Raw genomic sequence first — 11,818 nt, 5'->3', positions numbered from 1 at the left:
AAGGCGCCTAGGGTTGAAAACCCTAAGGGGAGGGGGCGCCTCCACCTTGCTTGGGGGGCAAGGCACCCCTCCTGGCCGCCGCCCCTCCCCTCTAGATGGGATCTGGAGGGGGCCGGCCCCCTCTCCCCTTCCCCTATAAATAGTGGGGTCTTTGGGGCTGCCAAGGACATGAGTTTTTCCTCTCCCTAGCGCAGCCCTACCCCTCTCCCTCCTCGTCTCTCACAGTGCTTGGCGAAGCCCTGCTGGAGTGCCACGCTCCTCCATCACCACCACGCTGTTGTGCTGCTGCTGGACGGAGTCTTCCCCAATCTCTCCCTCTCTCCTTGCTGGATCAAGGCACGGGAGACGTCACCGGGCTGCACGTGTGTTGAATGCGGAGGTGCCGTCCGTTCGGCACTAGGATCTTCGGTGATTTGGATCACGACGAGTACGACTCCCTCAACCCCGTTCTCTTGAACGCTTCCGCTTAGCGATCTACAAGGGTATGTAGATGCACTCCCCTCTCTCTCGTTGCTAGTCTCTCCATAGATAGATCTTGTTGACTCATAGGAAAATTTTGAATTTCTGCTACGTTCCCAAACGGTGGCATCATGAGCTAGGTCTATTGCGTAGATTCTATGCACGAGTAGAACACAAGTTGTTGTGGGCGTTGATTTTGTTCAATTTTCTTACCGTTACTAGTCTTATCTTGATTCAGCGGTATTGTGGGATAAAGCGGCCCGGACCGACCTTACACGTACTCTTACGTGAGACAGGTTCCACCGACTGACATGCACTTGTTGCATAAGGTGGCTAGCGGGTGCCAGTCTCTCCCACTTTAGTCGGATCGGATTCGATGAAAAGGGTCCTTATGAAGGGTAAATAGCAATTGACATATCACATTGTGGCTTTTGCGTAGGTAAGAAACGTTCTTGCTAGAAACCCATAGCAGCCACGTAAAACATGCAAACAACAATTAGAGGACGTCTAACTTGTTTTTGCAGGGTATGCTATGTGATGTGATATGGCCAAAAGAATGTGATGAATGATATGTGATGTATGAGATTGATCATGTTCTTGTAATAGGAATCACGACTTGCATGTCGATGAGTATGACAACCGGCAGGAGCCATAGGAGTTGTCTTAATTTATTGTATGACATGCGTGCCATTGAACAACGCCATGTAATTACTTTACTTTATTGCTAAACCGTTAGCCATAGTAGTAGAAGTAATAGTTGGCGAGACAACTTCAAGGAGACACAATTATGGAGATCATGGTGTCATGCCAGTGACGATGATGATCATGGAGCCCCGAAGATGGAGATCAAAAGGAGCAAAATGATATTGGCCATATCATGTCACTTTTTGATTGCATGTGATGTTTATCATGTTTATGCATCTTATTTGCTTAGAACGACGGTAGTAAATAAGATGATCCCTCATTAAAATTTCAAGAAAGTGTTCCCCCTAACTGTGCACCGTTGCGAAAGTTCATTGTTTCGAAGCACCACATGATGATCGGGTGTGATAGATTCTAACATTCACATACAACGGGTGTAAGCCAGATTTACACACGCGAAAACTTAGGTTGACTTGACGAGCCTAGCATGTACAGACATGGCCTCGGAACAAAAGAGACCGAAAGGTCGAGCATGAGTCGTATAGTAGATACGATCAACATGAAGATGTTCACCGACGATGACTAGTCCATCTCACATGATGATCGGACATGGCCTAGTTGACTCGGATCATGTATCACTTAGATGACTAGAGGGATGTCTATCTGAGTGGGAGTTCATTAGATGAACTTAATTATCCTGAACATAGTCAAAAAGGTCTTTGCAAATTATGTCATAGCTCGCGCTTTAGTTCTACTGTTTTAGATATGTTCCTAGAGAAAATATAGTTGAAAGTTGATAGTAGCAATTATGCGGACTGGGTCCGTAAACTGAGGATTGTCCTCATTGCTGCGTAGAAGGCTTATGTCCTTAATGCACTGCTCGGTGTGTTGAACCTCGAACGTCGCTCGTGGATGTTGCGAACATCTGACATACACGTTTTGATGACTACGTGATAGTTCAGTGGGTAATGTTAAATGGTTTAGAATTGAGGCACCGAAGTCATTTTTGAAATGTCGCAGAACATATGAGATGTTCCAAGAGCTGAAATTGGGATTTCAGGCTCGTGCCCACGTCAAGAGGTATAAGACCTCCGACGAGCTTCTTGGCCTACAAACTAAGGGAGAAAAGCTCAATCGTTGAACTTGTACTCAGATTGTATGGGTACAACAATCACTTGAATCGAGTGGGAGTTAATCTTCCAGATGAGATAGTGATGTTTCTCCAAAGACATTGCCACCAAGCTACTAGAGCTTTGTGACGATCTATAACATATCAGGGATAGATATGATGATCCTTGAAATATTCACGATGTTTGACATCGCAAAAGTAGAAATCAAGAAGGAGCATCAATCGTTGATGGTTAGTGAAACCACTAGTTTCAAGAAGGGCAAGGGCAAGAAGGGGTACTTCATGAAACGACAAATCAGTTGTTGCACCAGTGAAGAAACCCAGGGTTGAACCCAAACCCGAGACTAAGTGCTTTTGTAATGAGGGAACGGTCACTGAAGCAGAACTACCCTAGGTACTTGGTAGATGAGAAGGTTGGCAAGGTTGACAGAAGTATATTGGATATACATTGAATTAAATGTGTACTTTACTAGTACTCCTAGTAGCACTAGGGTATTAATATACCGGTTCGGTTGCTAAGTGTTAGTAACTCGAAATAAAAGAGCTACGAAATAAACGGGGACTAGCTAAAGGGGGGATGACGATGTGTGTTGGAAGTGTTTCCAAGGTTGATGTGATGTGAACTAGATTATTGACTCCAGTGCAAGTGGGAGACTATTGGAAATATGCCCTAGAGGCAATAATAAAATGGTTATTATTGTATTTCCTTGTTCATGATAATTGTCTATTATTCATGCTATAATTGTATTGACCGGAAACCGCAATACATGTGTGAATACATAGACCGCAACATGTCCCTAGTGAGCCTCTAGTTGACTAGCTCGTTGATCAACAGATGGTCATGGTTTCCTGACCATGGACATTTGATGGCATTGATAACGGGATCACGTCACTAGGAGAATGATGTGATGGACAAGACCCAATCCTAAGCCTAGCAGAAGATCGTGTAGTTCGTATGCTAAAGCTTTTCTAAATGTCAAGTATCTTTTCCTTAGACCATGAGATTGTGCAACTCTCGGATATCGTAGGAATGCTTTGGGTGTACCAAACGTCACAACGTAATTGGGTGGCTATAAAGGTGCACTACGGGTATCTCCGAAAGTGTCTGTTGGGTTGGCACGAATCGAGACTGGGATTTGTCACTCCGTGTGACGGAGAGGTATCTCTGGGCCCACTCGGTAGGACATCATCATAATGTGCACAATGTGATTAAGGAGTTGATCACGGGATGATGTGTTATGGAATGAGTAAAGAGACTTGCCGGTAACGAGATTGAACAAGGTATCGGGATACCGACGATCGAATCTCGGGCAAGTACTATACCGCTAGACAAAGGGAATTGTATACGGGATTTATTGAATCCTTGACATCGTGGTTCATCCGATGAGATCATCGTGGAACATGTGGGAGCCAACATGGGTATCCAGATCCCGCTGTTGGTTATTGGTCGGAGAGTTGTCTCGGTCATGTCTGCATGGTTCCCGAACCTGTAGGCTCTACACACTTAAGGTTCGATGATGCTAGGGTTATAGGGAATAGATATACCTAGTTACGGAATGTTGTTCGGAGTCCCGGATGAGATCCCGGACATCATGAGGAGTTCCGGAATGGTCCGGAGGTAAAGATTTATATATGGGAAGTCCTGTTTTGGTCACCAAAAAAGTTTCGGGTGCTATCGGTAACGTACCAGGACCACCGGGAGGATCCCGGGGGTCCACCAGGTGGGGCCCCTGGCTCTAGAGTGTTGCGTGCGCCAAGTGTGGGAGGGGACCAGCCCTAGGTGGGCTGGTGCGCCCCCCACCAGGTCCCAAGGCGCCTAGGGTTGATAACCCTAAGGGGAGGGGGTGCCTCCACCTTGCATGGGGGGCAAGGCACCCCTCCTGGCCGCCGCCCCTCCCCTCTAGATGGGATCTGGAGGGGCCGGCCCCCTCTCCCCTTCCCCTATAAATAGTGGGGGCTTTGGGGCTGCCAAGGACATGAGTTTTTCCTCTCCCTGGTGCAGCCCTACCCCTATCCCTCCTCGTCTCTTGCAGTGCTTGGCGAAGCCCTGCTGGAGTGCCACGCTCCTCCATCACCACCACGCCATTGTGCTGCTGTTGGATGGAGTCTTCCCCAACCTCTTCCTCTCTCCTTGCTGGATCAAGGCACGGGAGACGTCACCGGGCTGCACGCGTGTTGAACGCGGAGGTGCCGTCCGTTCGGCACTAGGATCTTCGGTGATTTGGATCACGACGAGTACGACTCCCTCAACCCCGTTCTCTTGAACGCTTCCGCTTAGCGATCTACAAGGGTATATAGATGCACTCCCCTCTCTCTCAGTGCTAGTCTCTCCATAGATAGATCTTGGTGACTCGTAGGAAAATTTTGAATTTCCGCTACATTCCCCAACAGATTACTCCTTGTAGTTGATGCCATAACACGTATCAAGTGAATCAATAAGATACCCCATTGTCACCTCAAGTATTCATATTGCAAGACATATATCATGTGTTCTCATCTCTGAATATTCAATCTGACAAGACAAAACTTTGAAGTGTAAAGATTCAATTCATCATAACAAGAGTATAGAGGGGAGAAACATCATATGATCTGACTATATTAACAAAGCCCATGATATAGATCACGAGAGAGAGAGAGAGAGAGAGAGATCAAACACATAGCTACTGGTACAAACCCTCAACCCTGAGGTGGACTACTCCCTCCTCATTGTGGTGGCCGCCGGGATGATGAAGATGGCCACCGATGATGATTCCCCCCTCCGGCAGGGTGCCAGAACGGGGTCTAGATTGGACCTCGTGGATCCAAAGGCCTTGCGGCAGTGGAACTTCTGATCTAGGGCTACCCCAAAGGGTTTCGGAATATTTGGGAATTTATAGTGCAAAGAGGGGGTGCAGGAGGCCACCGAGGTGGGCACAACCCACCTGGGCGCGCCAGGGGGCCCTGGCATGCCCTGGTGGGTTGTTCCCCCATCGGGGCACCCCCCAGGTGCAGCTCAGGCCCATTGGGTTCCTTCTGGTCCAGAAAAATCTCCAAAAAGTTACGCGGTGTTTGGACTCCATTTGATATTGATTTCCCGCGATGTAAAAAACAAGCAAAAAACAGCGACTAGCACTCGGCACTGGGTCAATAGGTTAGTCCCAAAAATGATATAAATTTTCTATAAAATGATTGTAAAACACCCAAGAATGATAATATATTAGCATGAATACTTCATAAATTATAGATACGTTGGAGACGTATCACGCACCAACACATCAATGTGACCAGAACTATAGTTTTTGAGCTCAATGGAAACATCCTTGGACCAAAATAATCCGATGCCTCCACTGAGACCGACACTATTAACTGCAAAACAACCAAACTGTAAACGGGAATGAGGTTCAACACACTTTGCATTAGCCATCTGAGGGTGTATATATACAATTACAGGACGCCACAGAGGCCAGATCGTGTGACACTACTTGCACGTACACAATGCCCACTCACGCACTACCTAGGCCACCTACAGGCGTGGTGACCATGCACATGCAGAGTCACACTCTATATGCTAACACCCACCCCCCACCCCCGTAGCTGGAGCGTCGGGTGTAGAGACGCACAAGCTGGAGCGAAAATCCCTGAAGACATCAGGGGGCAATCCTTTCGTCATTACATCAGCGAACTGCTGACGCGTAGGGACGTGAAGGACGTGGAACTCGCCGAGCGCCATGCGCTCCCAGACGAAGAGGATGTCCAGCTCGTTATGCTTGGTACGCCGTTGGTGTACAGGGTTGCTGGAGAGGTAGACGGCCGACACATTGTCACAGAAGACCAGCGTGGCGGAGCGGAGTGGACAGTGGAGCTCGCCGAGCAGCTATCGAAGCCACACGCACTCGGTGACGGCATTGGCGAAGCCATGGTACTCAACTTCGGCAGAGGAACGCGAGACAGTGGCCTGGCGCTTGGACGACCAGCTGACGAGGGCGTCGCCGAGAAACACACAGAAGCCGGAGGTAGAACGGCGCGTGTCGAAGCAGCCGGCCCAGTCGGCATCCGTGTAGACGCGGAGATCAAGCGCCGAAGATGCATGGAGATGAAGACCAAGTGCACTGGTGCCGCGGACGTAGCGCAACGTGCGCTTGAGGAGCGCGCGGTGACACTCGCGCGGGTCATGCATGTGGAGGCATATTTGCTGCACGGCGTATGCAAGCTCGGTCCTGGTGATCATCAGGTACTGAGGGGCACAGGCCAAGCTGCGGTACACGATGGGATCAACCATAGGAGGACCATCAGCGGAGGGAAGCTTGGCCTTGGTGTCGACCGGCGTGACGGCTGGCTTGCAGTTGTCCATGTCGGCACGCTCGAGAATGTCGTCGGCGTACTGCTCTTGCGAGAGGAAGAAGCCAGTAGACGATCGCGAGAAGCGGATGCCGAGGAAGAAGTGAAGAGCCCCGAGGTCCTTCATGGCGAATTCGGCAGTGAGCTTGGTGATGACGAGTCAGAGCAGCGACGCGGTCGAGGCAGTAAGGACGATGTCGTCCATGTACAGCAACAAGTAGGCGGTGCCATCGGTGCCGTGGTAGGTGAACAACGATGTGTCGGAGCGAGTCGCAGTGAAGTCGATGGTGCGTAGAAACCAGGCCCGCGACGCCTGTTTGAGACCATAGAGCGATCGTGAAAGGCAGCAGACATGGTCCGGCTTGCCGGAGTCGATGAAGCCAGCGGGCAGGAGGCAGAAAACTTCCTCGTCAAGCTCGCCATGAAGGAAGGCGTTCTTCACGTCAAGTTGGTTGACGGGCCATTCACGCGAGGCTGCAAGCGTGAGCACCATCCGGATTGTAGCAGGCTTGACAACGGGGGAGGAAGTTTTGCCGTAGTCGACGCTGGGGCGTTGATGGAAGTCGCGCACAACCCAACGGGCTTTGTATCGTTCGAGGGTGCCGTCGGCGTGAGTTTTATGTTGGAAACCCCATTTTCTGGTGATGATGTTGGCGCGCGGAGGACGGGTCACGAGCCCCCATGTGTGATTGCCGACGAGGGCGGCGAACTCGTCGCGCATGGCGGCGAGCCAGTTGGGGTCGCTCAGGGCAGATCGCACCGACTTGGGGAGCAGCGAGATATCCGGCGAGGTTCTGGAAGTGGTGACCAGCACGTAGTCATCATACTGCTTGTTGGGGCGGAAGACACCGGCACAGCCACGAGTGAGTGGCCCAGCAGCGACCGGCATGGTGGGCGCCGCGAAGGGAGCAGAGCCCGGCAAGGACGATGCAGCAGAGGCACTTGGCGTCGAGACGGCTCGGCCACTGGATGATGATCGGACGGAGCCGCTTGAATCAGGAGTGTGTGCGCCACGCGGAGACGCCGGGGCACCGTCAGATGCTGATCGGGCGCTCTCGCTTGAATCAGAAGCGAGCGCGCCATGTGGAGACTCCTGGGCACCATCAGATGCCGATCGGGCGCTCCCGCTTGGTGCAGGAGACAACACCACGGGAGAGACGGCCAGAGCGGCGCTAGGGCCACGGAGCACCTACAAAACGGGTGAAGCAGCAGCAGGCGGCGGTGTAGGAGGCGGGGCTGGGTTAGGAGCGGCGAACGGGAAACTGAGCTCATCAAAATGAACATGCCGAGAGGTGAGCACAGGCCGCATAACGTGGTCAAAAGAGCGATACCCGTGATGATCAGCAGGGTAGCCGAGGAAGACGCACGCGACCGATCGAGGCGTGAGCTTGTGAGCAGCCGTGGAGGAAGTGTTTGGAAAACACAAGCAACCGAACACATGCAAGAGGGAGTAGTCAGGGCGAGTGCCAAGTAGAAGCTCATGCGGTGTCACCGGCGAGCTCGAATGACATGGGCGCCGGTTCTGGAGGTAAGTGGCAGTTCTGAGAGCCTCGGCCCAAAATCATGGAGGCATGGAGGCATGAAAGAGGAGCGAGCGAACCCCATCATTAAGTGTACAAAGGGAGCGTTCGACCTTTCCATTTTGTTGACTCGTGTAAGGACAGGAAAGACGAAACGCAGTACCGTGAGAATCAAGAAGCGATCGCACGGCAGCGTTGTCGAATTCTCGACTATTGTCAGTTCGTAGGGCAAGAACAGGACGCTGGAATTGTGTATGAACATAGGCAAAAAACGAGCGTAGAATAGCGAGCACATCAGATTTTCTTTGGAGTGGGAAAGTCCACACGTAATGAGTGAAATCGTCAAGTATCACAAGGTAAAATCCATATCCTGATATGCTTACAATGGGAGAAGTCCAGACATCTAAATGCAACAACTGAAAGGGAAAGAAACTATGCGACGTCGAGGCATGAAAGGAAGGCGTGTATGCTTGCCGAAATGACATGCCCGACAAGTGTGTGGAGTGGAACTGCTGCAGTTGAAGGGGTCCTGGCGGAGCGAGGCGACGTGTGGGTGCTCAAGACGCTGGTGCCAGAGGTCTATGGTGACCGCGCCAGCGAAAGCAGAGCACGGTGGAGCCGAAGAGGATCCAGCAACAGAGTGGAGATCACCGGTCGAATCACTGCGCAGAATCACTCTCCGGGTGCGGTGGTCCTTAACAGAGAAACCAAAGTCATCAAACTCCACATTGACAGTATTATCACGACAAAGTTGATGAACTAACAGAAGATTCTTAATAAGAGATGGAGACAACACGACATTACGAAGGATAAGCAGAGAGGAAGTGGTGATGAGAGAGCCTGTGGCGACATGAGTGATAGGAAGGTGATCACCGTTACCGAGGATGATGGAGGAGGCAGTAAGAGAGGGACGGATGTTGTGAAGATTACCAGGAGATGAAGCCATGTGCGTTGTGGCCCCCCGTGTCGAGGTACCAGTCAGACGTGCTCCCGGGCGATGACGAACCGGCAGTGGCACTGTGGAGCGCGGCCTAGAGGGAGCTCATGTCCCACGCGGGCGCGGGGCCGGGTGGTGGGGCGGGACCAGCAGGAGCAGCCCCCGGAGGCGCGTAGTTGTTGTAGTAGCCGTCGTAGCCGTACAGTGGTGGTGGCGTGGGGGAGCAGTGGCCAGCATGGCCTGCTGGTGGGGTGTGCCAGGGCGCGGCCCAAGCATGCCGGCACCCGGAGCACGCCAGGCGACAGGCCAGGACTGGACAAGCCCGTCCATGAGCTGGACCCGGGAGCAGGGGCGGGGTAGCCAGGTGCCCGGGGCGGGAGTGGAGCCGGCGGAGGGGCGGCCCCCCCATTCCCACGGCCGCGCTTCTTACCGCGTCCGCGCCTACGAACGGCGCCAGGGGGATCACCAGTTGGAGAAGGAGGCGGGGGCGAGGCGGGAGTGCTATGCCCAGCCACCAGCGCATGCGCCGTCTGCAGGCGCACGGATTCCTCGACGCGGTGCTCCTCGAGCATGAGGAAGGCGCGAGTCTCCAGGAAGGTGGGGAGCGGCACACGGGCGGTGATGTGCGGGATGGCATGATGGTGCTGACGACCAAGACCACGCAGAAGATGGAATACCTGGTGGGTCTCGGTGACGGGTTGCCCCAGATCACGGAGCTGATCAGCGTAGAGCTTCAACTTTGTACAGTACTGCATAATGGACATTTCGCCCTGGACGACGGCGTGGTACTCTGCGTCGACGTAGACGGCGCGCGAGAGGTGGTTGGCGATGAAGAGCTCGCTGGCGGCAGTCCAGACAGCGAGAGCGGGGTCCTCGGGCTGCATCACCGCATCGAGCAGCTCCGGGGCGATGGTGGAGTACAGCCAATGGACCACCGCGTGATCTGCCATGAGCCACTCGGGGTCGTCTGGGCGGGAAAGGGTTGTGGTAGAAACGTGGTCGCGAAGCCCGAAAGTGTCGAGGACAGCATCAAAGTGACGGTGCCACTGGGCGTGGTTGCCGGCGTTGAGGTCGAGAATGATCGGGACATGACGCTGGATGTCCACGGTGGGAAGAACAAAGGCAGCCGGGAGGGGAGCGACGCCAACAGGGGCGACCGGCGCAAGGTGGAGTGCAGCCAGAGCCGCGATCGGAGGCGGTGGAACGGCAGCAGGGTGGCCGCCATCATCAGGGAGATCGCCATCATGGGAGGAAGGAGGGGAGTGGTTGTCAAACCCATCCATGGCAGCGGAAGGTGGTTGGTGCGCAAGAGGATTAGGCTCCTAAGCGTCTGATACCATGTAAACGGGAATGAGGTTCAACACACTTTGCATTAGCCATCTAAGGGCGTATATATACAGTTACAGGACGCCATAGAGGCCAGATCGTGTGCCACTACTTGCACGTACACAATGCCCACTCACGCACTACCTAGGCCACGTACAGGCGTGGTGACCATGCACACGCGCACTCACACTCTGTATGCTAACAAAACCCAATGTAATCTTCACATTCTCTACCCTGTCAGCCCTGATCTTCGTCTCCATAACAAAGAGGAGGGCGGGCCCTTCTTGCTTCACCACATTACGAAGCTCGCGAACTACGTTGGGGTTCCCCAGCCCCTGGCAGTTCCAGCTGATGCAACTCATTGGGACGGGCAGCGCTGCTCCGCAGCTGCTGCCGAGTTTTTGGGTGGGGTCTCTTCTTTTTTGGTTCCCTTTCCAACTCCTTCCGTTCCCGGGCATCATCGTCGCCTTCCTCTCCCAAAACACCAACCAGGTTATCATGTTCATGTTGTTTCCCATCGGTTAGGAGGAGAGTTGGCTCGACTCGGTGGTATACCTGCTTTGGTGCCTCTTTCCGTTTTGCATAAGGGCGGGTTTTGACAAGAGAGTTCACCTCTGCAGCATCTCCAATGTTACTTGAATTCTTGGATTCTTGCTTGCTACTCGGGCCTGAATATTGGTCTTTGCTCGTGTTCTCGCCCGAGGCAGATTTCCTTCTCTCTTCCGGTAACCTCAATTTTGGTCAAAATGGTAAATCTCCATTCTTATCCCTAGGACCAGGTGTAGGACAGAACAGATCGGTATGCCCTAGGCGACCACAAGTGAAACAATAGTGAGGCATTGCTCATACTGAACATCATATAACTCTTCCTTCTTCCTCTTGGCTGAATTGATCAAGATCCACCTCCGAAGAGGCTTGTTGACATCAATGGAACCTCTAGCTCTCAAATAGCCCCCTACATGATCGAACTGAACCGATGTTGCGTTCTTGTCAATCTGTTGTGCTACAAACTGCCCCAAGCATCACCCTCAGGTTGTAGGGCAGATTTGGGAACCGAACCCACATGTGGAGTCGGTCAAAAGCAACCTCATCCAGCCTCTTGTGACCCTCAAAGTCAGCAAGTATAACTGCATGTTTACTAACATGCCATGGCGAGCCCGTCCAGATTCTATCACGATTTCTTTGGGTCTCGAACTCTGCCACAAAAGTGTTCTCTCCCATGGATCTGAACTGTAGACCCCTTGAATTCCCCCACGTAGGCTGAAGAGCGTTGGCAATGGTTTCAATATGAAGTAGATTTCGATAGAACCTTGCCTGCCAATAGCCACTTCTTCGACTGCCCATCATCTGCATCATCAATCACCAGAGGCGTGGCCTCTTCATCATCATGCCAAGTTTCCCGAGTGCTTCTTCCAGTTTCGCCCTAGCCGACAGGGGAGAGTCGGGTGCCGTCCCTCCACTCGCGTTTTGGGTTGGTCTAGCCATCCC

Source organism: Triticum dicoccoides, chromosome 7B, assembly GCF_002162155.2.
Source record: "Triticum dicoccoides isolate Atlit2015 ecotype Zavitan chromosome 7B, WEW_v2.0, whole genome shotgun sequence".
Classification (NCBI taxonomy): Eukaryota; Viridiplantae; Streptophyta; class Magnoliopsida; order Poales; family Poaceae; genus Triticum; species Triticum dicoccoides.
Note: the sequence above shows the minus strand (reverse complement) of the source record.